This window comes from Papio anubis, chromosome 9, assembly GCF_008728515.1.
Source record: "Papio anubis isolate 15944 chromosome 9, Panubis1.0, whole genome shotgun sequence".
NCBI lineage: Eukaryota > Metazoa > Chordata > Mammalia > Primates > Cercopithecidae > Papio > Papio anubis.
In genome coordinates, this window is record NC_044984.1 from 16127994 (window position 1) to 16154950 (window position 26957).

Sequence of the window (26957 nt, forward strand, 5' to 3'; positions counted from 1 at the left end):
TTTTTGGGGGGTGCATACATATATTTTGTGATATGCATACAATGGAATATATTATTTGACCATAAAAAGGAATAAAGCATTCATATATGCAAAAATGTAGACAAACCTCCAAAATACTATGCTAAGTATTATGCTTGCAAAAGTAAAAGGAAAACAACTGTAGTGTTCCACAAGCCAAAGGAAGAGTGTTTTTCAAGAAGGGAAATGAATGAATACACTGTGTTCATTCCATATATATATACCATAATATGGAATATGTGATATGTACATGCCATACACATCAAACAGTTTCTCATATCCACCTCCTCCTTCAAGGCCCTATCAACCACCACTCTGCATTCTGTCTCTATGGACTTATCTATTCTAGATTTTTTTATATAAAAGGAATTATACAATATGTGACCTTTTGTGTCTAGCTTCTTTCACTTGGCATAATGTTTTAGAGGTTCACCCACATTGTAGCTTGTGTTCGTAATTATTCTTTATTATAGTGGATTATATATTATTATAGCGGATATTATAATGTTCCTTCATATGTACATACATACCATAAATGGAATATTATTCCATTGTATGTATGTATGTACATTATTCCATTGTATGTATGTATGTATGTACATACTAAGGAACATTATTCCACTATAATAATAAGTATGTGGTATATACATACAATGAAATATTATTCCACTATAATGAGGAATGATTACTAACACAAGCTACAATGTGGATGAACCTCTAAAACGTTAGCCAAGTGAAAGAAGCTAGACACAAAAGGCCACATATTGTATAATTCCTTTTATATAAAAAGTCTAGAAGAAATAAGTCCATAGAGACAAAATGCAGAGTGGTGGTTGACAGGGCCTTGGAGGAGGAGGTGGAAATGAGAAACTGTTTGATGTGTAATGGATTTTACTTTGGAGTGATGGAAATGTTTTGAAACTAGACATAGGTTGTTGTTGCACAGCACTGTAAGTGTACCAAGTGCCACTGAATTGTCCTTTTAAAATTCATTATGAATTTCATGTCAACAAATTATTTTTAAAATGAAGGGGTATAAATGACAAAAACGAAAGCCATTGTGAGATCAAGGAAGATATGGACTGAAAAGTTTCCATTTGCTTTAAACAGATCTGTTGGTGGTGTAGTAGGAAGAGGCCAGATTGCAGTGGGTTGAAGAATGAGTAGGCTGTTGAGAAGTGGAGATATTAAGCATTGAATCTGAAGAAATTTGGCTGTAAAGAGAAAGAAGAAAGGTAAATTTCTAGCTGAAGATTGATGTGCCATCCAGAATTTTTTTTATTGTTTTTAAGATGAGGTGACTCTACCATTTTTTAACTGTTCACAGGAGTTATGTGGTGGAAAGCGGCAGGCTGGAGTTATGCAGCTCACTTTCTAGCCAGAAGGAAGGATACTGAATGGAGGCACATTGGTAAGTTAGGTGATGGTAAGGTGTGAGGTTTCTCATCCACGTTCTTGTATTTTAAAAATAGGATATAATGGGAGAAGTTGTTTGCTAAAAATGAGGGAAGGGAGTCTAAGGTAGAGGATGCAAAGGGGCTGGAGAGAGTCTTTGTGCTCATTAGGAGTGAAAATTGACTTGAAAAACAGGGTACATTGAGCCCCTCAGGGACTGAAGATCAGAATTTATAGTGGCACTATGTATCTTCTGGATTGCAAGCTTTCTCCTGAAGCTCTCATCTTCTTGAATATAGGTGCATCAAATGTGGCTAATCCAACTGATCCTTTGTAAGGACTTCTCCTTTGTCTCCCATCTCAGTACTAACCAGGCCTGATCACGCTTAGCTTTCAAGGTCAGAGGAGATCAGGGACATTCAGAGTGGTGACATGGTTTGGCTTTGTGTCCCCACCCAAATCCCATTTCGAATTATAACACCCACATGTCAAGGGAGAGACCTAGTGAAAGGTGATTGGATCATGGGGGTGATTCCCCCATGCTGTTCTCATGATAGTGAGTGAGTTCTCATGAGATCTCATGGTTTTATAAGGGCCTTTTCCCTGTTTACTCCCTCTGTCTTTCCTTCTGCCTTGTGAAGAAGATGCCTGCTTCCCCTTCCATCGTGATGGTAAGTTTCCTGAGGCCTCCCCAGCCATGCGGAACTGTGAGTTAATTAAACCTCCTTTGTTTATAAATTACCTAGTTGCAGGTGGTATTCTTTAAAGCTAATACAGGTGGTATGGCCCTAGATAAATTCCACCTTAGCAAGGGACAGTAGACAATGTGAGTAGCTGGAGGAAACTCACCTATCCTTCTTCTTACACAATCTTTGCTTAACTTTTGATGATGCAGGATTGATCGGCAATTACAGGTTGTTTTTCAGTTTACACTTTTGTTTGCATTATCTCATTGATTGCCAATATCGCAAAATGGTTTTATTGTGAATATTTTCCTTTGATAGGTGAGGAAATACAGACTCAGAGGGGTTGAAACGTGTTAGAGTCTGCATAGGCTTTCTGACTCTGGGGATGTGTTTTGGAACACCTGCGTGAGACATTAAGAAGTATAATTGATTAAATGACTATATGTGGAACTTACCAGAATATAAGCTGGGGAGGCGAAAACAACTCCTCACCTCTGCAGAAGGCTGCATCTATTGCACACAAATAAGAAAATAGAGGTTTCCCTGAAATCACAAAAATAACAAGGTTAGATGCAATACATAAAATATATATTTTATTTTAAAAGAAATCAATCCTTGGTTCACAGCTCAAAATAGCTTTTTTTTTTTCCTGGTGCAGCAGAGGATGTTCTAGTATTATATCAAGCAACAGTTAGTGAGCAAAAGTAACTGAATGCAATATATTTACCGACAATAGTGCCTGAGCTTTGTAAGCCACAGTATTGATTTACTTCTTTCAAAACCAAAGTGACAGCAAAAGGGGGTGAAAAATCACATGATTCAGGGAAGATATCTGAGGATTTAAAAGTGGCAAACACAAATCCATTAGTTTTAAAATGGGTCAAGAGACAAACCAGAAAAACTGTAGACTAGCAAATCAGTGAATTCAACCTTTATTGTAGAGAAAATACAAGATATTGTGTGAGGGAGAATGTGGGAGGAAAGAAGTCAGGAAAGGGGTTGGAAAAATAACAGCTTTATGAATCTACACCCAAGTGAGTCTGTAGAGATTTTATTCTTACCTGCAGTAACAAATTATATTTTTTGTTGTTGTTTTATACTCTGCAGATATGTATAATTTATGTATCAGTTTTTTTAGAGTATTTATAAAACTGTTTCAATAATTTACTTATCATTGGCGATTCAAGTAAATAAAACAAGATCTTGGTTAGTCATCTCTTTGCTGGAGTAGCCCAGTGTGGCTCAGCTAATGCACCCACCTAAACGTAGAGGAGGTAAAGCTGTATTTGCCTTGTTCCTATTGTTTTCTGGAGTCTCTTCTCTCAGATTTGAATTAATGGGATGGTAAGCCCTAAGAAGCTGCAGCTTAGTATAGCTACCTTCAGAAAAGGTTGTGACAAACAATTCATAGCATGCTTGGCCAAGTTCCTATTCACTGCAACATTAGCGGGAGCGAGTACAGGATAGAAGGATTGATAGAATGGCCGAGCCAATCCTGTAGATGGAGGGATGACAGATTTATATTACATTCAGCCCAGTCTCCACTCAGGTGCTAAATGTAGGCTACCATGTTTATTGTTGCATTGCCATAGCAATGCCCCCTCTCCTAAATCATAAATGATCAAGAAAATCTTGCAAAAATGGTATACTTTTTGTATTAGAGTGGAGCAGAAATAGCTTTTTACTTTGTTTACCAAACTGCACCTCTTTATTTACAAAAATATACCCAAAATGCTATAGTTGGTGGAGTTCTATTCCATAATTTTTTCTCTTTGTCACATTCAAATGTTACTATGTCTTTTTTTTCTCATTGGTTCTTTGACAAAAAGTAATTAGAGTTTCATTACCTTACAGCCCTTAAACACAGTATTTTTCAAAGTGTGCCAAGACCGCCTGCTTGTTAAAATGCTCCTATGCTAGTTCCATCCTAGATTTTCTAAATCAGAAGGTCTAGAAATGTGGTACTGAAATCTGTATGCTTAACAAGATCCCTGGGTGACTTTTAAAAATGCTAAGAGTAATAGCCATAAAGAAAAGTGCATCTTTCAAAACTAGACAGTTTGCTGAATTTTCACATTCTAAATACACTCGTGTAACTAGCACCTTGAACAAGAAACAGAATATGACCAGCACCTCTTGAATAACTCTCTGTTACTGTCTCCACCAAGGATAGTTATGAGCCTGATTTCTAAGAGGATAGATAAGCTCCACTTGTTTTTGTAATTTATGTGAATTAAATAAAATAGAAGGCATTTGTGACTGGCTTGTTTTGCCTTTTTTGCTTCATGTTATGTTTCCCTGCAGTTGTTGACTTTTTTATTGTTGAATAGTATTATTTTGTGAATATACTATGAATTATGTATTCATTCAAGTGTTGATTGACAGTTGGCTAGTTTAAACTTTGGTGTTATTTTGAAGAGTGCCGTTATGAACTTCTAGCTCATGTCTTTTTGGAGTATACATGTTTGCATTTCTGTTGGGAATGTCAAGTCAAAACGTGCACCAGATAAAGTTGAGCAGGTAAGGATGACTTTATTTAAGGCTATTGCAATAGGATAGAGAGAGCAGAGCACAGTCTAAACTCAATTCCACTAAAACAATGTCTGGATAGGAGAATTATTAAGAGCAGGTATGGGAGAATTGTAGGTCGTGTGTGTTTGCCAACTGGCCATACCTAATTATCTATCTTTACCACAGGAGATAGCTGTGTAACTTGGAAGTAGGGACCCACTGATGTTAGGTTTCTACCCTCCAATAGACACTGGGAGATAGGTCTCCCAGTTGACTAAATGTGGATTACATTTCAAAGGGATGGCTTCCAGGTCTTGGAGAAAGACAGTCCTAGGTGTATAGAGGTTTTTTGTTTTGTTTTTTTTTTTTAATTTACATTTTAAAAATCCCCTACAAAATACTAATGAAAGAAATTTAAGAGGACCCAAACAAACGCTCATGGACTGGAAGAATCAATATTCTTAAAATGACCATACTTCCCCCCAAAATCTATAGATTCAATGCATTTCTTACCAAAATGCCAATGTCATTATTCTTAGAAATAGAAAAAGCAGTTCTAAAATTTGTATGGGAGCCAAAAAGAGCCTGCATACCCAAAGCAATCCCCAAAACAACAAAGCTGGTGGCATCACCCTACTTGACTTCAAAATATATTACTAGGCTATAATAACCAAAATAGCCTGGAATTGGCATAAAAAGAGACACATAGTCCACTGGAGCAGAGCAGATAATGCAGAAACAAATCTACATATTTATAGCCAATTAATGATTTTTTTTAGAAAGATACAAAGAATATACGTTGGGTAAAGGACATACTTCAATAAATGGTGCTGGGGAAACCGGATGTCCATATACAGAAGAATAAAACTGAACTCCTATGTCAAAGTATGTAAAAAATTCAACTTATGATGAATTAATGACTTAAACATAAGACCTGAAATTATAAAAATACTAGACAAAACCAGGAAAAATACTTAAGGACACTGGCCTATGCAAAAATGTTATGGCTAAGACCTCAAAAGCGCTGATAAAATGGAACTATATCAAATGAATAAGCTTCTGAACAGCAAAGGAAGCAATCAGTGAATATACAGTCTGTTGAATGGGAGAAAATATTTGCAAACTATTCGTCTGACAAAGGCAGAGAAAGAATTGATAATTACCAGTTTTCCAAAGTAAATGCTCTAAGGAAAGGGAGGTCAGCCCTCTAGAGTAAGGAAGAACTCTATCTAAACTTTAGTCAAACTGAGGGAAATATTAAGTTCACCTTGGTCAATTACATTCCTAAGCGTGGAATTGGTGGTTCCATATGCAAATCTTCAGCTTTAGCACTGTCTGACATATCATTTTCCAACAGTATAATAAAGTTCTTGTTGCTCCATATCTTTAACAAAACTTGGCATTTTGTTTTATTTTGACCATTCTGATACGTATAAGTGGCACAGTATTTCACTGTATTCACCACCTATTTCTATTTTACTGAGTGATTTTTAGCAGATATGGTCTTTGAATTTTGTCTAGCACTTTTCATCCTATCTGGAGACATTCTTATGAGTTTTTTCCTTAGATGTATTAATATAGTAAAATATTTTAATAAAATATCTAATATTCTACCATCCTAGCATTCTTCAATTGTTTATATTAAAAAATTTTTGTTTGCCTGTGCAATTCTATTTGATGATATTGTATGAGGATTATTCACCAATGTTCATTGGTGATATTATTCTGTAGACTTCTTTAGACTAAAAAAGTTCATTGGTGATATTGTTCTGTAGACTAAAAAAGTGCTATCTTTATCAGACTTAAAAATTGATGTTAAAAATTGTATAGCAATATGACATAATTGCATGCCATCCTTGAGGAGGAGCCAAATTAATCTTTGTATTGTTCCAATTTTACTATGTATACCCCTGAAGTGAACACATGTCCATTAAGTTTTAATTTCGGACAGTAAATTTTTATTATAGCTTTTCTCTTTTGTGATTCTTACCCTTCTCCTTTTCCTATTACTCCTCTTCCTCCTCTTATCCTGACTTTCTGTAGTTTCTTTCCTTTCTTTTGTATCTTCATCTCGTCAGTCTCTGTTTACCTCTGTATATGCTATGCCTTCAAAACGCTCTAGTTTATAGTGGTCATCTGATAAACATCAGATGGATGAAGAGCTGGATAAATAAATTTCTTCTATCATATTTAATGTATTGATTTTAGGGGGCTTATTTCTTTTGAGGTTTGTAATTTTTTCCTGTGAGCTTGGCAGAGGTCTGTGGAAGTTCAGTGCAAACCGCTATGGGAAAATGTGTGCTTCAATAGGGGATTTAGGATTTTCAATAATCCTCAAGTAGCATTAAGTTAATTTCCTAGAATGTGTCTCTACTATCATGTAGGCAATATATATTTAGACTCCATCCTCGATCATGCAATAGGCCTTGATATCCTATTTCTTATGATGGTCTTTCTTTTCTTTTTTCCTTGATATGTAGCCAGTTTTAAAAACACTTTTCCAGGTCAGTAGTTAACATTTTTTGTCTAAGTTGTTTTTTCTTTTTTTTTAAATAATGCCTAGGGCAACACTTCAAAGATCTCAGCCATACTCGGATGACTGTTTAAGCCTTCAACTTTTTAGAGATGAGAGGCCACATTTTCTTTCCATGTAATGGTGCTGGATTTTAACCCTCAAGGATTGTTGAAGCACTCATGAACCACAGTTGAATTACTTTGAGACTGGTTCATCTGGTTTTGAGTTTTCTATTTGTTACCAACACCTGAGGATCCCCTTTCTTTTTTCTTTATGCTTGACTGCATATTTAACAACTTTCTAAATTATACTTTTACAGTATTTGTCTATGTGATGAAACAGGGTATCTGTTTATCATCCTGGTCTTCAATATCACTGAAAATCAATTCCAGGTGAACATCATGTTCACTTAAAAGTGATAGAGAAATTTAATGGTCTAACAAAATCAATCGTATTTATAACAACAGGCGTTTCTTAATGTAGAGTATTTTTATCATATTGGTATCCTGTATCAATGGAGGAGATATAGAAAGAGAATACATAAATTATTAAAATGACCAAGATGTGGCCAAGAATATATGAGAAAATCCAATAAACAACATATTATCAGGTGCCAAAGGAAGCTAGAATTTCAGCAAGAGTAGTAAACAGAGTGAAATGCCACACAGTACTCAGGTTTTACAAGATCAGAAAATTGTGTATTTCATTTGAAATATTAAAATCATTGGCCACCGTTGACTTTACCAATAACAGGTTTGTTGTTTTTGTGGGAGGAAAGATCATACTAATTGGGGTTAGAAAGTAAAAGGGCAGTAAATGAGCAGAGGCAATGAGTAAGAATTACACTTTAGAAATACCTGGCCATTGAGGAAAGGAGAAAAATTGCAAGGTAGTTAGAATCAGTGATTGGAATGAGAAGAGATTTATTTATTTTTATTACAGGAGATACTAGTAATTCCATGAACAAAGAGGCAGTAGAAAGGGAATACTGTTTATTAAGGAGAGAGATGGCATCACTGATGAAGTGAGTTACCTAAGGAGGCAGCGGAGATTGGAAATAACCTTAAAGTTGTCCGAGAATTATCAAGCACGTGAAGGCCATGATTTCAGAGGTTACATAGCTATGGAAGAATTCATTATTTGCTTACCCCAAAGACATTCTCCCTCTACTTACTTAATATGTAAACCTTGAATTAATTAGAATGGCAATATGCCCCACTCCAGAGGGTCAGCCTAGTCATTGTTGATTTAAGTTAGCTACAGGAATATCTATTTTTCAGGATACTTACTTTCCTAAGGTTTTTTTTTTTTGTAGTTTTCATCAAGAAAGCAGAAACTTACGTCTTCTAAGGAGCTTTTGTGTATGCTTTTGCTTGGCTGCTAAAAATAAATAACTAAAAGACCCATGATGAATCCGTGGGGCAAGATTAAAAAGACTGAAAATCAACAAAAACAGACAGAATTGGGAGATCAATGAGCTCAGGATCTGAGGTAATTTTTTGTAAACTCCTGCACCACATCTAAAGGCTCTGTTCATTGTTTTTAGCCAAAAGTTATCTATAACCAAAGATAACTGATTCAAGTCATACAAAACTTTTTCTCAATATTTGCTTGCTATTTTGCACAGTATTACCCAGTTGATTTGAAAGTGTAGCATATGGTACATAGCATTTCTATTTTAATATATCATAGAACTTTGAACTTTAAAAAAATGTGTGTCTCAAAACACCCCGGGTTTCACCATTTTATATGATTTCGGTCATGCAAGAAAAGTATAGTAAAATTAGTAATTAGTAACTCCCATCTAGGAAAGGTGTAGTAATTGTTTAGCTTCTCATTACTTAGCTTCTCATTACTTACATTGCTGAGATTAACTAAATATGTTCAATAAATCAATTGAATATAACCCATTTAGTTCATTTTATGAGACATGCTCTAAAATGCTTTACCTAATTCCTCAAGATGAATTGATTCCTCCTGCTTAAACAACTTTCGTTAGATGTTATTTTCACCCATTTCATGAAAACTCTTTTTTTCTTACACAGTTGTTAGCTATCCATGTAAATATCTTTGCTATCAGAATGTGTTATGAAACTTACTGAACCCAGTAAGTTCCAGTCAATTGGATTGAAACAGGAGTAATGTACACAACTTCCAGGTCATATCACCAAGTAGGACATTTCATGCTCTCCACTACTTCTCATTTTCCTCTCTTACAGGCTGGAATAAGGATGGGATGCTGGTGAGTTAGCTTTGACAATGCAGAATAGAAAAACACTCTAACGGATCTGGATGCTGGATGAACTCACTGGAGCATTACTGCCTATTTTCCCTGTTTCTTCTCACCTATCTCTTCCAATGCTAAGCCATATGTATGCAAGCCTCTTCTAAACTCAGCTTTCATTGGCTGAAAGATGACAAAGGGAGGATGTAGAGCAATGTTGAAAAGCTGCGTATTTTCTCCAGCAAAACTACATTAACCTGGAAGTGACTAGGTTATATTGAATCTACAATGGTGGTGTTATTCATCCACTTCGTATCAGAAGTTGAGGTCCCTGATGAAATTATAGTCAGTACAAAAATGTAGTTAGATGGACAAGTTCTAGTATTTGATAGTTCAATAGGAAAATTATAGCTAACAACAATTTCTGTTTATTTCAAAATAGCTAGAAGAGAAGAATTATAATGTTCCCAACAATAAAAAAGACAAATATTTGAGGTTATGAATATCCCAATTACTCGGATTTGATCATTACACAATGTATACATGTATCAAAGTATTACATATGCCCCCACAAGATGTGTACAACTATTATATGACAATGAAAAATTTTAAAAATAAAGTTAGTATGGTGGGAAAGATTTTCTGAATATCTGATGTGATTGTAGGCTCTAAATCATATTAATATAAAATGGGTAATTTATTGAATTCAAAGACTACTGTTCTAGCAATGTTTTGTTTGGTTTTGAGACAGGGTCTTGCTCTGTTGCCCAGGCTGGAGTGCAGTTTGGTGCAATTGTAGCTCACTTTAGTCTCAAAGTCCTGGGTTCAAGTGATCTTCCTGCCGCAGCCTTCTGAGAAGGTGCACACCGCACCTGGCTGGTGCTGTGTTTCAAACATGGGTATAGAAGGCAGGGAGGCAAGACCTCTGCTCCAAAGGGAATGCTAGTAAGAGAGAAAATAAAGTGCAAATGGGTAATTGATATTCATTATGGAAAATATTCATGATACAAATATAAATTCTTATTATGGTTTAGGAGTTTTAGAAGGTTTCGGAGGCACACACAGGGAAAAATCAATTAAATGCGGAAGAATTACACATGTCTTTTGAATCTAATTACTTCAAGTACTTGCAACAATATTGCCATTAGTTGGGAAAATGATGTTGAAATCCTAGGTGCCATCCTTTTATTAGTGATGTTCAATGGAAGAAAGTTCAGAGACCCTCCACTTTTGGAGGCCAACTTGGAGCTACCTGGAAGAAATAATTTCTATTGTGACTTCTAGATTAACATGTAGTTAATTGTGTTATGTTTGTTAGTAGCAAATAATTATGGTTTAATAAAACACATAAGTAGCATGGCAAATATAAATTTCCTTAGAAATGAGACTAAACACATTTCTGTAAACAAGCTGCTTTAATCCTGTATTTGAAATCTAGCGGCAGCTGTGTTAAAATGGAGGCTCCTTTGAACGATGATCTTGACAGAGACCAGATTCTGGAATGTTAAAACATAGCATAGCAAAAAAAAAAAAAAAAAAAAAAAAAAAAAAAATTATCCTCTGCCTATCTGTGCCTGGAACTCTGATTGAGATTTTTGAGATTTTCCTGGGCACATTAGAGGATACACTGCTTCAATGTCACATGCCAAATTTAAACCAATAACAGCCATTCAAACATTACAGTCTCTTAGCTATTGTGTAATGTTTATGAAGAATCTAGAGGTGATTATACCCACTTAATTTTTCCCCTGTTTATCTTAAATAGGAGATAGATGAAGGAGGAAAGGGAATCTGAATGTTGCATAAATGTAACGATAAGGGAAATAACATGCACAGATTGTGACAATCCACTTGGAAAAAAATCCAAACTAATTTTGTTCTATTTCTTCTAAGCCATCTGAGAGCCTTTCTACATTTACCCATACAGACTAAATTACACTGTGATTGAGTTTATGGAAAGATAGCAGCACATATGTAGATGAAAGCACAGACAGATATTTATGAAAAACTGGGTTTCTGTAAAAAAAAAAAAAAAAAAAGGGAAAGTTGGTAGTTATTTTAGGTATATTAGTTAATGTTTAAAAATGGAAACTTTAGAGAATATGCCACTTATTCAAACATGCCACTTTTCCTCAAAAAGAGAGAAACAAGTTTGCCATTATAGGCCGTTGTTAAATGTTGGCTTTGGCTGGTACAGCCTTTTGTCTTCCCAGCTGTATGAATCACCTCTACAATATGTCCCTTTTGTTTGCATACTGGGATTCAGTGCCTGTCTGGGGGTGGGGGAAATGTGTGGAGAAAAACCTGTTACTTTGTTACCCTAGGACCAGATTGTTTCAAGTCTGTGTGTGCATATTTTATTTCAGAGTCTTTCCTTAAATCTTGGCTTTCTTTCTTTCTTTCTTGCATATTTCTGCCCATCCTAAAAGAATAAACCTAGTTTTGAACCAAAAATAAGTCGCATGATATTAATAAATCAAAATTGGTAAACCCCTTCTGTTTACTCTTAAAATTGTCAGTGAAAAATAGAAAATATACTGGCGTTTTACGTTCCACTTGCAAGCATATCTAATCCTCTCTTTATAAAATGCACTTCCATTTGTTAGTATGCAATTATATGTCTCCATTTTTATGGGCATGCAATCTGTGTCTATATTTACATATAGACAGTTTATGTTAATTACAATTTGTACATGTATGGTATATATACATTCACTAAGATGAATGTGTTCTAGGCATTTCGGTGAGCATTATTTTTGTTAAATTCTTTTGGGGTTGGCACCGACATCACTACTTCAGATATAGAAACTGAAACTTGGAGAAGTTAAAGGGAATTTATCCTTGCAGATAGCTATGTAACATTACTGTTCATCTGCATAAAAACAACCTGGTACATAGGGAGAGGCCAGACTGGGCTCTGGTGGGAAGTGGAGCCTTATTTGAATCAAGGACGATATGAGTCAAAATCATGATCTTTAGATTAAACCAAGATGCCAACACATTTTATGTCTGAAATGTTCTTTTTTTTTGCTCACCCAAAATAGAAAAGAAATGCTTTGAAACATTATTTTATAGGAGTAGGTCTGTCTCATAATAGAAATTATATTTCATTAACTTTTGGGTTTTTTTGTTTTGCCAGTTAGGAATCAAGCTTTTTACCCATTTAGATGTTAGTCTACCCGTGACATATTTTTGTTGCAAATGTTGTAATTTAAAAACTCATATGTGTTCACTATAGAAAATCTGCAAAATATCTAAATGTACAAATAGCCCTGACATTAATATATAACCACTGTGAAATTCTTGCCTTATGTACTTGCAATATTTTTGCCATGTATGTGTGTCTGTATGTATGCACACTTTTTTCTTTTAAAAATTATGCTCAGGAATAGAAACAATTTGGTTATTAACATGTGAACTTTTAAAATATTATTATTGTAAAGTAGGTTTTCTTCACAGCATAGTACTGCATCGTAGGATTAGACCTCATTTTTTTCTAGCCAACTCTTTATATTGTGAAACTATATGTTAAGTTCAATTTTTCCATTTTATGAATTTTTCTCTGGATATTTTGCATTCTTTCGAACACAGTAATGTTTGCAAGTGCCTGTTTGCATACTTTCAAAAGTGTTGGATGTTAATAATTTTAAAGAGTTCGCAAATTAGATAAGCAAATTATAACATTTTAGTTTTAACTCGTATTTCATTACCAGTATAAATAATTTTTCATTTGTTTCTTTTCATCTCTTGGTGGATAGAGTCACCTACTTTCATTCACTTGGTTATGTTCATTCATTCTTTTGAAGTATGCAGACTTAGGGTTTATTTGCAGACCAGGTTCTGTGCAGTGGGGAACATACTTTGTCCTAGCCCACACAAATCTTAAAGCCTCACAAGTTTGATAAACAATGAACATAAACATAAATGGATTCTTTTAACTGCAAATTTTTTTGAAGTACTCTTGAAGAAGTGGACAGGGTGCTGCGATGGAAAAGAAAGGCATACTTCTTAGAACAATGTCATTTCTATTTGAATGGATAAAATATGTGCGTGCACAAAATTTAATATATGAAAGCAAATTTACCCTGTTTATTTAACTCTGTGAAAGTAACTCTCCCAACTGTTTTTCAAATCTTACTTTCGAAGGCAATCAATATTTAATTATTTTCTCTATATCTTTATCGAGATAACTATGTGTGTCTGCGTGTTTCTGTGTGTGTACGCATGATTTTGTTTTGTTTTGTTTTGTTTTGAGACGGAGTCTCGCTCTGTCCCCCAGGCTGGAGCGCAGTGGCGCAATCTTGGCTCACTGCAAGCTCCGCCTCCGGGGTTCACGTCATTCTCCTGCCTCAGCCTCCTGAGTAGCTGGGACTACAGGCGCCCGCCACCACGCCCGGTTAATGTTTTGTCCTTTTTTTTTTTCTTTTTCTTGTTTTTTTTCAGTAGAGACGGGGTTTCACCGTGTTAGCCAGGAGGGTCTCGATCTCCTGATCTCGTGATCCGCCCGCCTCGGCCTCCCGAAGTGCTGGGATTACAGGCGTGAGCCACCGTCCGGCCTGTATGATTTTTTAAAATGTGAAAATACTCACTCAGCATTCCTGATCATTTTTACTTGGAAACTATTCTCATCAGTATTTATAGGGCTGCCTCATTCTTTTTAATGGGTACATATATTCTATATATTTTTTACTATATGGATAAAACTTAATTTAGATAATACCCAATTAAAAATATTTCCTTTTATTTGACAAATGGGTTTGAATTTTGTAGTCGTATCTTAAGTTATATTCTCTGTTATTTTTCTTTTTTGTTACATTGTATTTCCTTTATTTTATTTTGTTTCTGTGATAATTTATGCAGCATATATTGTTTCAGAAAATACACATATACATATAGCTGATTTTATATGCTTAATGTTCTATTTTTAAAATAGTATCTTACTAGTAAAGAGTAATGAAGTTAATATATTTTTACATAATTTCTTTTACAACTCAATTTTTATGATCACAAGTTTAAGTGTTTACATTTATATAACGGAATACATTTACACTCCTATTATTTTGTTATTCCTATATGTGATTAATTTTGATTTTAACTATAGGATAAATTTCTTCTCAATTATTGTTTATCATATAATTTCTTTATAGTCAACTCTTTCTTACCACATAATTTTTCTCAGGGTTTTAGTCTTTATTTTTAATTTATTTTCAAATTGACAAGTAAAAATTGTATATATTTATAATATAAAACATAATGTTTTGATATATGTATACATTATGGAATGGCTAAATAGAGCTATTTAACATATGCATTACTTCCCAAACATATTCATATGTGTGTATGGTGAGAAAACTTAAAATCTACTGTCCTAGCAATTTTCAAGTATACAATATATTAGCTGTAGGCACCATGTTGTACAATAGATTTCTTGAACTTATTTCTCCTAATTCAAATTTTGTGTTCTCTAACATCTGATCATCTGACCTCACCCCAAGACTCTGGTAATCACCATTTTATTCTCTGTTTCCATGAGTTGCACTTTTTAAGATTCCATATATAAGAGAGATCATGTGGTACAGTCATGCATTGCTTAACGAAGGGCATATGTTCTGAGAAATGTGTTGTTAGGATATTTCATCATTGTGCAAACACTATGGAGTGTACTTCCACAAGCTTAAATTGTATAGCCTACTGCAGAGTAAGCTATATGCTATAGCCTATTGTTCTTAGGCTACAAGTCTGTACACATGTTACTCCACTGAATACTGTAGGCAACCCTAACACAATGGTGAGTTTTCATGTATCTAAACAGATCTACACATAACAAAGCTACAGTAAAAATAATGTATTATAATCTTATGGGACCACCATGGTATATTTGGTTGTTATTGACTGAAACACCATTAGGTGGTGCATAACTCTACTTGTCTTTCTGTGTCTAGCTTACTCATTTCACTTAACATGATGTCCTCCAGGTTTATCTATGTTGTCACAAATGACAGCATTCCCTTCTTTATTTTTCTCTTACACTAAACAGTGTTCTATTGTATATATATGCCACATTTTCTTCCAAATTTGGGAAGTTTTCTGCTATTATTTATTTAAAGAAACTTTCTGCCCTTTGTCTTTCTCTTCTCTTACCTGAACTATCATTTGAATATTTATGCTTTTGGTGCGGTCTCATTAATCCCATCACTTTTCGTCATTCATTTTCATTTTCTTCTTTTTTATCTTCCACTAACTGTATAGTTTTAAATGACCTTTTACTCCACAGATTCTTCTGCTTGATTAATTTTGCTTTTTATATTTTCTATTTGATTTTGTATTTTATGTATTATATTTTGAGCTCTAGAATTTCTTTTTTTTTTACTGTTTTCCAAATTTCATTGAAAATTCTTTCCATATTTGCTTGAAGGAGACTGAGCTTCCTTGAAAGCATTACTTCAAATTCCTTGTCAGGCAATTTGTTTATGTCAACTGCTTTGACATTAGCTACTTGGAAATTATTATGTTTTAGTAGTGTCTTTTTATTTTTATTTTTTTGAGACAGGCTTTTGCTCTGTTGCCCAGGTTGGAGTGCAGTGAAATGATCGTGGCTCACTGCAGCCTTTACCTTGTGGGCCCAAGCTATCCTCCCACCTCAGCCTCCCAAGTAGCTGGGACCACAGGCACTTGCTACCATACCTGGCTAGTTTTAAATTTTTTTGTAGAGACAGTGTCTCCCTATTTTATCCAGGCTATGTTTACTCATTTTTCATGTTTCGTATTGCCTTATGTTGATGCCTGTGCATTTGATGGAGGAGTCTTCTCCTCTAGGCTTTACAAGCTAGTTTTGCTGTAGAAATATGTTTTCCTGCAGGAAAATAGGAGAGCCCTTGCTCTGTGGTATGCAGCAGTTCCGGACCAGGGATGGTGCAGCTGTATAGTCTCTGTGCAGCTCTGTCAGATGAGGTCAGTGTAGCTGAGAGTTGCAGGTATCCTCAGAAGACAATACTGTGGATGTCTGCAATGGTGAGGAGGGTTGTTAGGATCTTTGGTAACTGTGACTGCTGAGGTCCTCCCAACTGTGTTTCTCCCATCAAGAAAGTTATAGCCCCGGCGATCTCTCTTGGCATTGGATTTGACCTGTCTACCTGTTCACAGTGGCAGTAGCTTGAGTGTCTGATCAGTGACACTGTGACTACCCAACAGGTTTACCTTACCCACTGCCTAGACAGAGCCGATTTATCAGGACAGGGGAATTGCAATAGAGAAAGAGTAATTCATGCAGAGCCGACTGTGTGGCTGACAGGAGTTTTATTATTACTAATATCAGTCTTCCCAAAGCTTGCAGATCTGGGGTTTTTCCAAGGCAGTTTTGCGGAAGGGTGATGGCGGTCAGGTAACAGGTGCTTGCTGCTGATTGGTTGGGGCAGAGATGAAATCATAGGGGGTCAAAGTTGTCCTCCTTTGGGCTGAATCACTTCTGGCTGGGGCCACAGGAACAGAGTTGGCAGGTCCAGGTGGAGTCATCAGGCCCAGGTGGGGCCATGGGTGTCAAATATGGAAAAAAAAAGAAAGAAAAAAGAAAAGAAAAAAGAAAAAGAAAATACATCTGAAAAGGCCAATCTTAGGTTCTATAATAGTGATGTTATTTGCAGGAGCAATTAGGGAAGTTGCCTATGGCTGACAATGGTTTATGTCTGCACCTTAACAGGGTTAGGGCTCCTCTGCTTGTTCTAGCCCAGAAACCACTCATTAGCTCTACAAAGGCGGTTGAGTTTTGGGGAAAGGCTATTATCATTGAAACTATAAACTAAATGTCTACCAAAGCTAGCCCATTAAAAAACAAAAAAAAACTAAAGCCTTGAGGGCAGCTGGGCTACATGAGATCTTCCCCATTGTCATTACCTTCTTGCTGATTATAATTTTGCAAAGGCTGTTTCAGCACCTATGTAGCAGCAACTAATGGCATGGTACTGGTGGCACAGGCATCCCCACTATTGCATTTGTCACAGTATGTGAAGTGTGGATGCTTGTGAAGCAGCCAGGAACTGAGAGTAGGAGAACAGATATGCGCAGAGACACAATGACTCGGGTTTGGGCGAAACAACTCTATACGGTGGCTGAGCTGGTTCAGAGAGTCTAGGAACATGGAGGGAGAGTTTGGCTATGAGGCTTCGAGTGCAAAGGAACTTGCTATGCTGATGGCTCTGGTATTTGAGATGTGAGTATGCCCAGTGCAGTCGCGGATCCGGCATCTTTTCTGAAGTAGTTCAGCAAGGGCTGCTGCTTGTAGCTGAGATGTGCAGTCCCATATTTCTGTCTGGAGTTTCCCAGTGGGCATGGATGTGGATTACCTAAGTGGCAAAATACGCCAGCGTTTTCTGTGGAGCAAGACACTGGGGACCACTGTGGTTCCTGCCTTGTGGCCAATAACTAGGGGCCTCTGTTTTTCTTCTTTGTTCTTAATCATCTCCTGGCATCTCAGGCATGCTGATTTCACCAGTGACCCTTTTCATTGTGGATATTTAGTTTGTTTGTTTGTTTTTACTTTTCTGTATTGCTGTAGCTTCTTAAATGGGCCTGGTGGAAACAAATTGTCAGTGCAGCAAAGAAAAATCAGCACTCCGGCAAAAGGCTTTCTCAGTAACGCAAATTTACTTTTTTTTTTTTTTGAGATGGAGTTTCACTCTTGTCTCCCAAGCTGGAGTGCAATGGCGCGATCTCAGCTCACCACAACCTCCGCCTCCCGGGTTCAAGTGATTCTCCCGCCCCAGCCTCTCGAGTAGCTGGGATTACAGGAATACACCACCACCCCAGGCTATTTTTGTATTTTTAGTAGAGACGGGGTTTCTCCATGTTAGTCAGTCTGGTCTCAACTCCTTACCTCATGTGATCCGCCCGCCTCGGCCCCGCAAAGTGCTGGGATTACAGGCGTCAGCCACCGTGCCCGGCGGCAAATTTACTTCTATAGAGGGGTGCGTCTCGCAGAGCACACTGGACGAGGGAGAGGAAGGGGTTCTTATCCCTAATGCAGCTAATCCCTCCTGCTGTGCCTTTCCCCTATTTGCTAGGGTTGGACTGCACAGTCTAAACTAATTCAGATCGACTATTTCAAAGAGGGCAGGGGTACGAGCCAGAGTGATGGGATGAGTCATTTCAGCGGGAAGGATACAGAGGATACGGTTACAGAGCAGGTGACTAAGGATGACCAAGGACAGAGCAGGTGATAGAGGCTGGCAGGGTGTTGTTTACTGAAACTAGGGACAAGGAGGCGTAAAGAACGAGGAAGTGAAACTTTAAAATGGAGAGCAAAGAACAGGGAAGCTAAACATACTGACACATTGGTTCTTTGAAGAGGAATTCAGAACTCATTGTACTGAACGATTTTCTCCCTCTTGAGTGTTAGCGGAAGTTAACAGGCTCAAACCTTTGAAGAGGAATTTACTGTATCTTACAGGCCCTTGAGCTTTCTTGAGGATATTTTGGTTTTTGAACAGCTGTCTCTCTTTTTCTGTGGTGAAGACAAAGCCTGGTATCACCTACTCTGCTATCTTGATGATGCCGCCATTTAATCTTTTCTTATGCAAATTTAACCACAGGTTTAAATATAATCAATAACTTCGGCCAAGCTTTTATTTATCTTTTCACATTTTCCGCAACAAGAACTGTAACAAGACAAGAACAACAAAAGTTTTCTTGAGATTTTAATTAAGCTTACCTTGAATCTGCAGATTGAGAATGAACAACTTAATGATATTGTGTCTTTCAATCTGTAAACACCATAAATCTCTGCATTTATTTATATCACCCTTACTTTCTTTCAGTATTATTTCATCATTTTTAGTGTGTTAGTCTTACACATATATTTTTAAATTTATCCGTAAGCACTTTGTGCTTTTTAATTCAAATTTAGTTATATATACAATTTTGGATTTCAATTTCTATTTGTTTTTTGCTACAATGTGGAAATGTAATGTATTTATTTATTTATTTATTTATTTATTTATTTGAGACAAGGTCTCACTCTGTTACCAGGGGAGAGCTCAGTGGCACAATAACGGCTCACTGCACTCTCGACGTCCTGGACTCATTGATTCTCCCACCTCAGCCTCTCAAGTAGATGGGCCTACAGGCATATGCCACCACACTCAGCTAATTTTTTGTATTTTTTGTAGAGATGAGGTTTTGCCGTGTTGCCCAGGCTAGTCTTGAACTCCTGGAATCAAGCAATCTGCCTGCCTTGGCCTCCCAAAGTGCTAGGATTACAGGCATGAGCCACCATGCCTGGCTTGATTTTAAAATTGACTTATTTCTTGTGATCTTGCTAAACACAGTTATTTGTACTCATATATTTCTTTTAATCTTTTGTAACTGCCTATTTAGATAATTGTGGCATGTGCAAATATAGACAGTCGTATTTATTTTACTTTAATCTGTATGCTTTTAGCTTTTTTTTTCTTGCCTTATTTGGTAATTGGATATGATAGAAAAATTCCTTGAAAAACACACCCTATTAAACTCACTCAGAAAGAACTGGAAAACCTAAATAGTTTCATATCTATTTCAAAAATAAACATATAGTTAAATATTTTGGCTAGGACCTCCAGTACAATGTTGACTAGAAGAAGTGAGAGCCAACATCTTACCTTTCTTTCTGATATTCAGAATAATGCATTCAGTCTTTCACTATTAAATATATTAGTGGTAGGTTTATTCCTGATGTCTTTTATCAGAATAAGGGAGTTTCCTCTTTTTCTTGTGCACTGAGAGATTTTCTTATCATGAACAAATATTGAATTTTTTCAAATATTATTTCTGCATCTACCAAGGTAAATTTAAAAAATATGTTCATATGGTGAATCGTATTGATGTATGTTTTAGTTAGTATTCTCCAGAGTAACAGAACTGATAGAAGGTGTACTTAGAGAGACACATGAGAATGGATTTATTAGGGGAAATGTCTCACTCAATTATGAAGTCTGAGTAGTCCCATGATAGCCCATCTGCAAGGTGGAGGATCAGGGAACATACTAGCTTGGCTCAGTCCAAGTCTAATGCCTTAGAACCAAAGAAGCTGTTGGTGCAACTCACAGGCTGAGGTTGAAGGCCTGAGAGTCCAGGGGGCCACTGGTGCAAGTCCTAGAGTTCACAGTTCAGAGAAGCTAGAATTCTTTCATACAAGGACAAAACAAGGAGGGTATCGTGGTTCCAGAAAAAAGAAAAAGAACAAGAATTCACCTTTCTCTTTTTCCTCCATTCAGGCTCCCAACTGGGCATCTTATACTCGGTCTACTGACTCACGTTCATCTTCTCCAAGAACACCCTCACAGACACACCTGGAGAAGCTCAATCATTCTAATCAAAATGAAAACCACCTGGAATTCCCTTTCAGCAGAAGAGGAATGGGTTCAGTTCCTACTGAAGCACTGAGAATAAATAACCCTTTACCAGCTACCTGAGTATTCCTTAATTTAGTCAAGTTTCATCCAAAATCAACCATCACAACTTATTTTCAAATGTTGAGCTAGCTTTACATTCTTTAGATTAGGTCCTGCTTGTTCATGATATATTGTACTTTTGTATCAAGCTACATTTTATTTAAAATACTGTGAAAGTTGTTTGAGCCCGTGTTCATTAGGGATATAGTTCTAATTTTCCATTCAATATCTTTGTTTGGTTATGGTACCAAGTTAACATTGACCTCGTAAAATGAGTTGAGGAGCGTTTTCTTCTCTATATTTTGGAAAAGTTTTTGAAGGATTTATACTATTTCTTTCTTACAGATTTGTTTGAGCTTCCCAGTTAAGCCATCTAGTTTAGAGTTTTGTGTGTGTGTGTTTGTTTAACACATTTTGACTATTAATTAAATGTTTTAAATACAGAACTATTTGGGTGATCGAGTTATTTTTAAGTTAATTTGGCAGATTGTGTCTCCAAGATTTTGTCTATTTTATTTAACATAAAACTTATTGGCATAAAATCTTCCATAATTTGTTGTTTTTATGTGTTAATGTAATAAATCTGTTGTGATGTTCCATCTTTAATTATTGACATTGGTAGTTTGTGTCTTTTCTCTTCTTCCTGACTATTCTGAAGAGAGATTTATCAACTTTATGATCTTTTCATAAAGCTAATATTTGTTTTATTAATTTTTCTCCATTAGTTTTTTGAGTTTTTCACTAATGTCTGCCCTTTTTTGTTCTTTCCTTTTGCTCATTTAAAATTTAGCTTATTCTTTTTCTAACTTTTTTAAGTTAGAAGCTTTATTGCTTTGAGACCATGCTTATTTTATTTTACTGATATAAATTCTTTTCTAAATGTTAGTTTTACTGCATATTACTTTAAATTATTAAATTTCTTTAAACATTAGTTTCACTGCATATTACAGCTTTGAATTTTAATTTCACTAATGTTATCTAATTTATTTATTATATTTTCCTTGATCCATGGGTTATTTAGAAGAGTATAGTTTAATTTACACATTGGGACTTCACAGTAAAATTAAAAAAAAAAAATTTCAAATTTCGTTTGTTTAGGTTCAGGTAATAAAATTGTTATTTAATTCTTTTAAATTCTGTGTGATTTGCTTCTCATCACAGAAAGAGTCTATCCTGCTGAATTTTCATGAGCACTTGGGAAGAATGTATATTCGTCTATTGTTGGTAGAATGTAAATGTCAACTACAAGTGGATTAAAAATACCAAATTTGTTATGCAATTTCTGATTTTATTTCTATTTTTATATGAACGATTGAGAGAACAGTGTTGAAATCTAACTTTCTTCAGTTCAAATAGTTTTGCCATTTTGTATTTCGCAGCTATGATTAGATTCATACATTCATACGTTTCTGTTGTTTTGATGAAATAGCTCTTTTATCATTATGTTATGTCTTCTTTTATCTCTGTGAATATGCCTCATCTACTTTGCCTTATAAGAATATAACCACTAGCATTTTCATAATATAACTAATTTCATTCTTTTCTTTTATTCCTATGTATGTATTTCCACAAAAGTATTTTTTTGTAGGTTTTTGGTTTTTTTTTTGTAAGCAGCAAATAGTTTGATACTGCTTTTATATTCAATCTGATTATCTCTATTGTATAATTTATATGTTTCATTCATTTGCATTTAATGTAGTTGTTAATATGTTGAAATATCTTGCTTTTGTTATATATTTCTCTCATCTTTCCTTCATTGACTTTCATTTTTTTCTATTCTTCTTCCTATGTTTTGGAAAAATATTTTTTATGATTCTATTGCATCTCCACTATTGGTTCATTTGTCATACCTCATTTATATTTTTATGTGGTTGCTTTAGGATTTACAGTACACATCTTTAAATTATTATAGTCTTTTTAAATATTATTATGCCACTTCCCATATAGTATAAGAACCTTACAACCATTTTATTTAATATTTACCATATTCACTGTTTTTGTTGTTATATATTCTACTGCTTGCTATATTTGTTATAAAACCAATAATCATTGTTAGAATTTTTGCTCTGTACAATTGTCTTTTAAACAGGGAAGAAAGACTTAAATGTGTACTTTATTCATATACCTAGATTTTTAATAGTTCTGATATTCTTCACTTTGTGTAACCATTTGTTATTATATGCTTTCTTTCTGAAAATCTTTACTGTTTCTTGTGGTGTAGATGTTCTGGTAATTAATTCTTTGAGGTCTCGCTCTTGTCTTAGAACAAATTTTTTTTGGAAGGTATCTTTGCTGGATACAGAATTGTAGGTTGATAGTTTTTTTTTTTTTTGCCAATATTTCAAAGATTTTACTGTTGTCTTCTGGGCTACATAGTTTCTGATGAGAAGTTTACTGTAATTCTTATATTTTCCTTTCTGTGTGTACTATTATTTTTTAATTTGGACATCTTCAATGTTTTTCCTTGCCTGTAGTTTCTATCAGTTTGACCAAAATGTCCCTTGATGTGTTTTTATATATATATATATATTTATAGATATGTGTATATATATTTATATATGTGTGTGTACATATATTTAGATATGTGTGTATATATATTTATATGTGTATATATATTTATGTATGTGTATATATATTTATATATATTTAAGAAGCTCAGAGAAAATTACATAAATTTAAGAAGCTCAGAGAAAATTAATTTTCTCTGAGCTTCTTAAATTTACGGTTTGCTGTATTTCAGTAATTATGGAAAATTCTCAACTAATGTATCTTTACCTTTATTTTTGCTTGTTCTTTCTCTGCTGCTAAGCCTCCAGTTATATGAATGTTAGACCATTTGATATTTCTATAGCTTTTGAATTTTCTTAATTTTGTTTCTTGCTATTATCTTGTATCTTTAAATTTTGGTTTGTGTAGTTTTAGTGGGTCTTCAAGTTCACCATTACTTTCTTACTGGGTTCATTCTGATGATTAGTCTAAATAAGACATTTGCATCTCTGGTATTCTGTTTTTATATTTAAAATTTTTAGTATTTTCATTTTATACTGTATTATAGTTTTCATATTTTCTGCTGAAATTCTTTATATGTTTGCATGTTGTCCACTTATTCCATTAGATAGTTTCAGTTATTTAAATTAAGTTTCTATGTGGTAGTCTCAGCTTCTGAGCCTTCTCTGAGTTTAATTCCATTGACTGCTTTATCTCTTCACAACAGATTTGGTTTCTTTCACCTGACTTTTTGTGGTAACTTTTTACTAATGCTAAATGTTGCATTAAAAGAGGAAGTAAATATAATTTATACCCAAATAATTTCATAATTTACAACCCAAATTTTTGTCAGCTTGTTATTATGGGGAGTTGAGTCAATGCAGCCATTAGCTAAATTAGATTTTTGTGTTTTTTAACTTTTAGTGCACTAGAGACAAAAAACTGCTCATATGGTGGGCTAATGTTATCTTCTGTACAGTATGAGACCTGACTGAAATACCTACATTTTTTCTTAGGGTTCCTCTTCCACCATCAAATTTTACCAGGTGATTCAAATGTATACCCTAGAATAGAACATTCTTCAACCTTACCTCCTCCCTCACAGAGAGCCTGTTCTTGCCTGCTATTTGGTTTGAGATTTATCATTGAGAAAGCTGAAGGAATTTTCTTGATTTTTGCTTCATCCTCTTAGGCAGACCTTGTTTATCTGTTTTGTGGGTGCAGCCTTTTCAGTTTTTCTGCCCCGTCTCCATAAAAACCTGATTTTTAAAAATCATACTCTTAGGGTAAAGATCTTTTAAAATAGTAAATCTCTTGTCTGACCCCCCAAATGGAAGTCATCTACAATGTATCAGTGCAGGATCCTTGGCTTGAGTGGTTTTCTGTCTTTCCTCTAATGTCAAATGGATTTTGGTTTTATCCTTCCCTAGTGCAGTAGATTTTTGCCTACTACCAGGACTGGCATGATTTTCTGCTTCTCTTCTAGTTGCTTAAGCCTTTTTTTTTTTTTCTTTTTCTTGAGGGTGATCTGGGAAGTTAATAGGGTCTTATTCTTTTGTGAGCCAAAAAGCGGCTCTCTCAGGCCTTCTGCTCTGCCTACATTCTCTCTTGTGACTACCAGTGGAGGCTCCAAAGAGCTGGTAAGCACATTCAGAATTTTCTTGTGATGGAGACTCCCAGAGATTCACAATTGCCACTTTAGCATCCATTAGGATTTTTAAAACTTTTTACTATTTTGCAGTTCTTAAACTTGTTTTATGACAATATCTCTTCCTCCTGAGCTCTGAAAAATGTGAAACTTTTCATTCTGAGGTTCTGCCTCTTCTTAGATGAACATGTTACTCTAAGTCAGTTTAGCTGTATTCATCTCTTGCCTCAACTCTAATGGAATCAAGAAAAATTATAACTTTGCCGATTATCTGGATTTTTATTATTATTAGGCCAGAATCAATGTTATTTTAGCTTTCTATATCTTTAAAAAAAGAAGAAACTATAATTTACTTAATATTTATTTTCCAAATTTTTTCCTGAGCACTGCTAATTAAGGTTTTATCTCTTAATGCTGTTTTATTACTAGTGTCTCTGAAATATACCATGTATTCTTGTTATATACAAACATTTGAATACTTTAGGGATTTGCATAGCCTTCATGATAAATAGTAGATAAAGTCTTCCCTACTGACACATTTGTTTTCTTTCATGTCCAATTTTTTGCTTTTTAAATTGCATTTTTGTATAAAGACTATGTTAGTTCCTTTTTAGTAAGTATTTCTCTTATAAGGTGAAATGTTCCTTGGTCATTCATGTTCATGGCAAGAATTAGGGCCAATTAGGGCCAATCTAGGTAGAACTCTGTCCATTCCTAACAAAGTTTCTCATGATGGAAGATCGTACTTATGTGAGTTACTTTATCCTTTATTTCATCTGAATCCAGCAGAGATCAGGAACTGCTAGGCTGTTCATGACTTTCAAATTGTTTCCTTCATCTGTAATACCAAATTTAAGAAGTCAATGTGATGTATTACTTAAACCTGCTTTTCCTAATTCTCCATGGAGAAAAAAACAGGTACAGTGGAATTTTAAACATCAGCCTGTGCAGCCAGTTCTTACTGTTCAAAACATGGGTTGCTGATTTTTTTCCCCTCTAAGTGTGTATCATGTAATTCTGAGAAGAATGACTGCAAGCCTTCTCTCCTAGCCTATCCCTACACTTTTTATTTCACTTCCATTGAATTTGAAAGTTCTTTATAATGTGTGTTATATACAGAATATATTAGTTTTCTATTACTGTGTAACAAGGTACCACGATCTCAGCAACTTAAAAAAAAAACAAACATAAATTTATTATCTTACAGTTCTGTAGGTCAGAATCCTAGGCACACCTACAGTGAGCTCTTAGCTCAGGCCGTCATCAGGATGAAATCAAGGTACTAGCAGAGACTGTTATCTTGTCTAAGATTCAGGGTCCTCCCGAGCTTACTGGTTATTGGCAGAATTGAGTTCCCTGCAGTTGTAAGACAGGTCCTCCTTTTGTAGGATCTATATATTATCCCTGCCATGTTTTCTTTTCCAAAACATGGTAGTTTTTTTTCCATTTGGGATTCTAGCAGAAGAATGTCTCTGATGTTTTACCTTTTTATAAAAGCTCATCAAGTTGGGTCAAGCCCATTCGGGAAAATTTCCCTTTGGTTAAAGTCAACTGATTAGTAACCTAATCATGGATGTGATGGTCTATCATATTCTCATAAGAGAATTAAACAGGGTATATATACCAGGAGGCAAGAATTTTGGTGAATGTCACAAAAGTCGGCCCGAACCATAGATATTCCCATCTACTATAGAAGATAAAACTTAAGTTTTATTTTCTCATTGATGAATTTATTTGGTATAATTTCTGAGTAAAGAAGAAGATAGCCTTTATTTTAAAACCAGAAATAAGAATTACCTTTCAAACATGAAGTATATGAAGAATGTTTCCATAAAGTTTACATATAATTGGAGAAAGAATAATAAACAGCCAGAGTTTTGAAAAGAAATAGGTAGAAAATTTAAGGAAGATTTAGAAGAATATGCTAAAAGCCTCAGATGTGAAAGAACTTGGCATTTTTAAGCAGGGTCCAGAATTAAATTAGGGAATGAGTCACTTGCCTTTATTAGGGGAGAGTTCTCCAAAGACACTAAGTAAGTCTATGATAGGA

The 26957-nt window shown here is 35.0% G+C and overlaps 1 long non-coding RNA gene across 1 annotated transcript; it reads left to right on the top strand.

Moving 5' to 3' along the window:
• Window positions 1–30: 30 nt before the first annotated feature.
• On the top strand, window positions 31–13558 carry LOC103875647. The gene is made up of 3 exons (XR_002515571.2): window positions 31–1253; window positions 1346–1429; window positions 8441–13558. It is a non-coding gene; the product is annotated as an uncharacterized LOC103875647 (long non-coding RNA).
• The last annotated feature ends 13399 nt before the right edge of the window (window positions 13559–26957 follow it).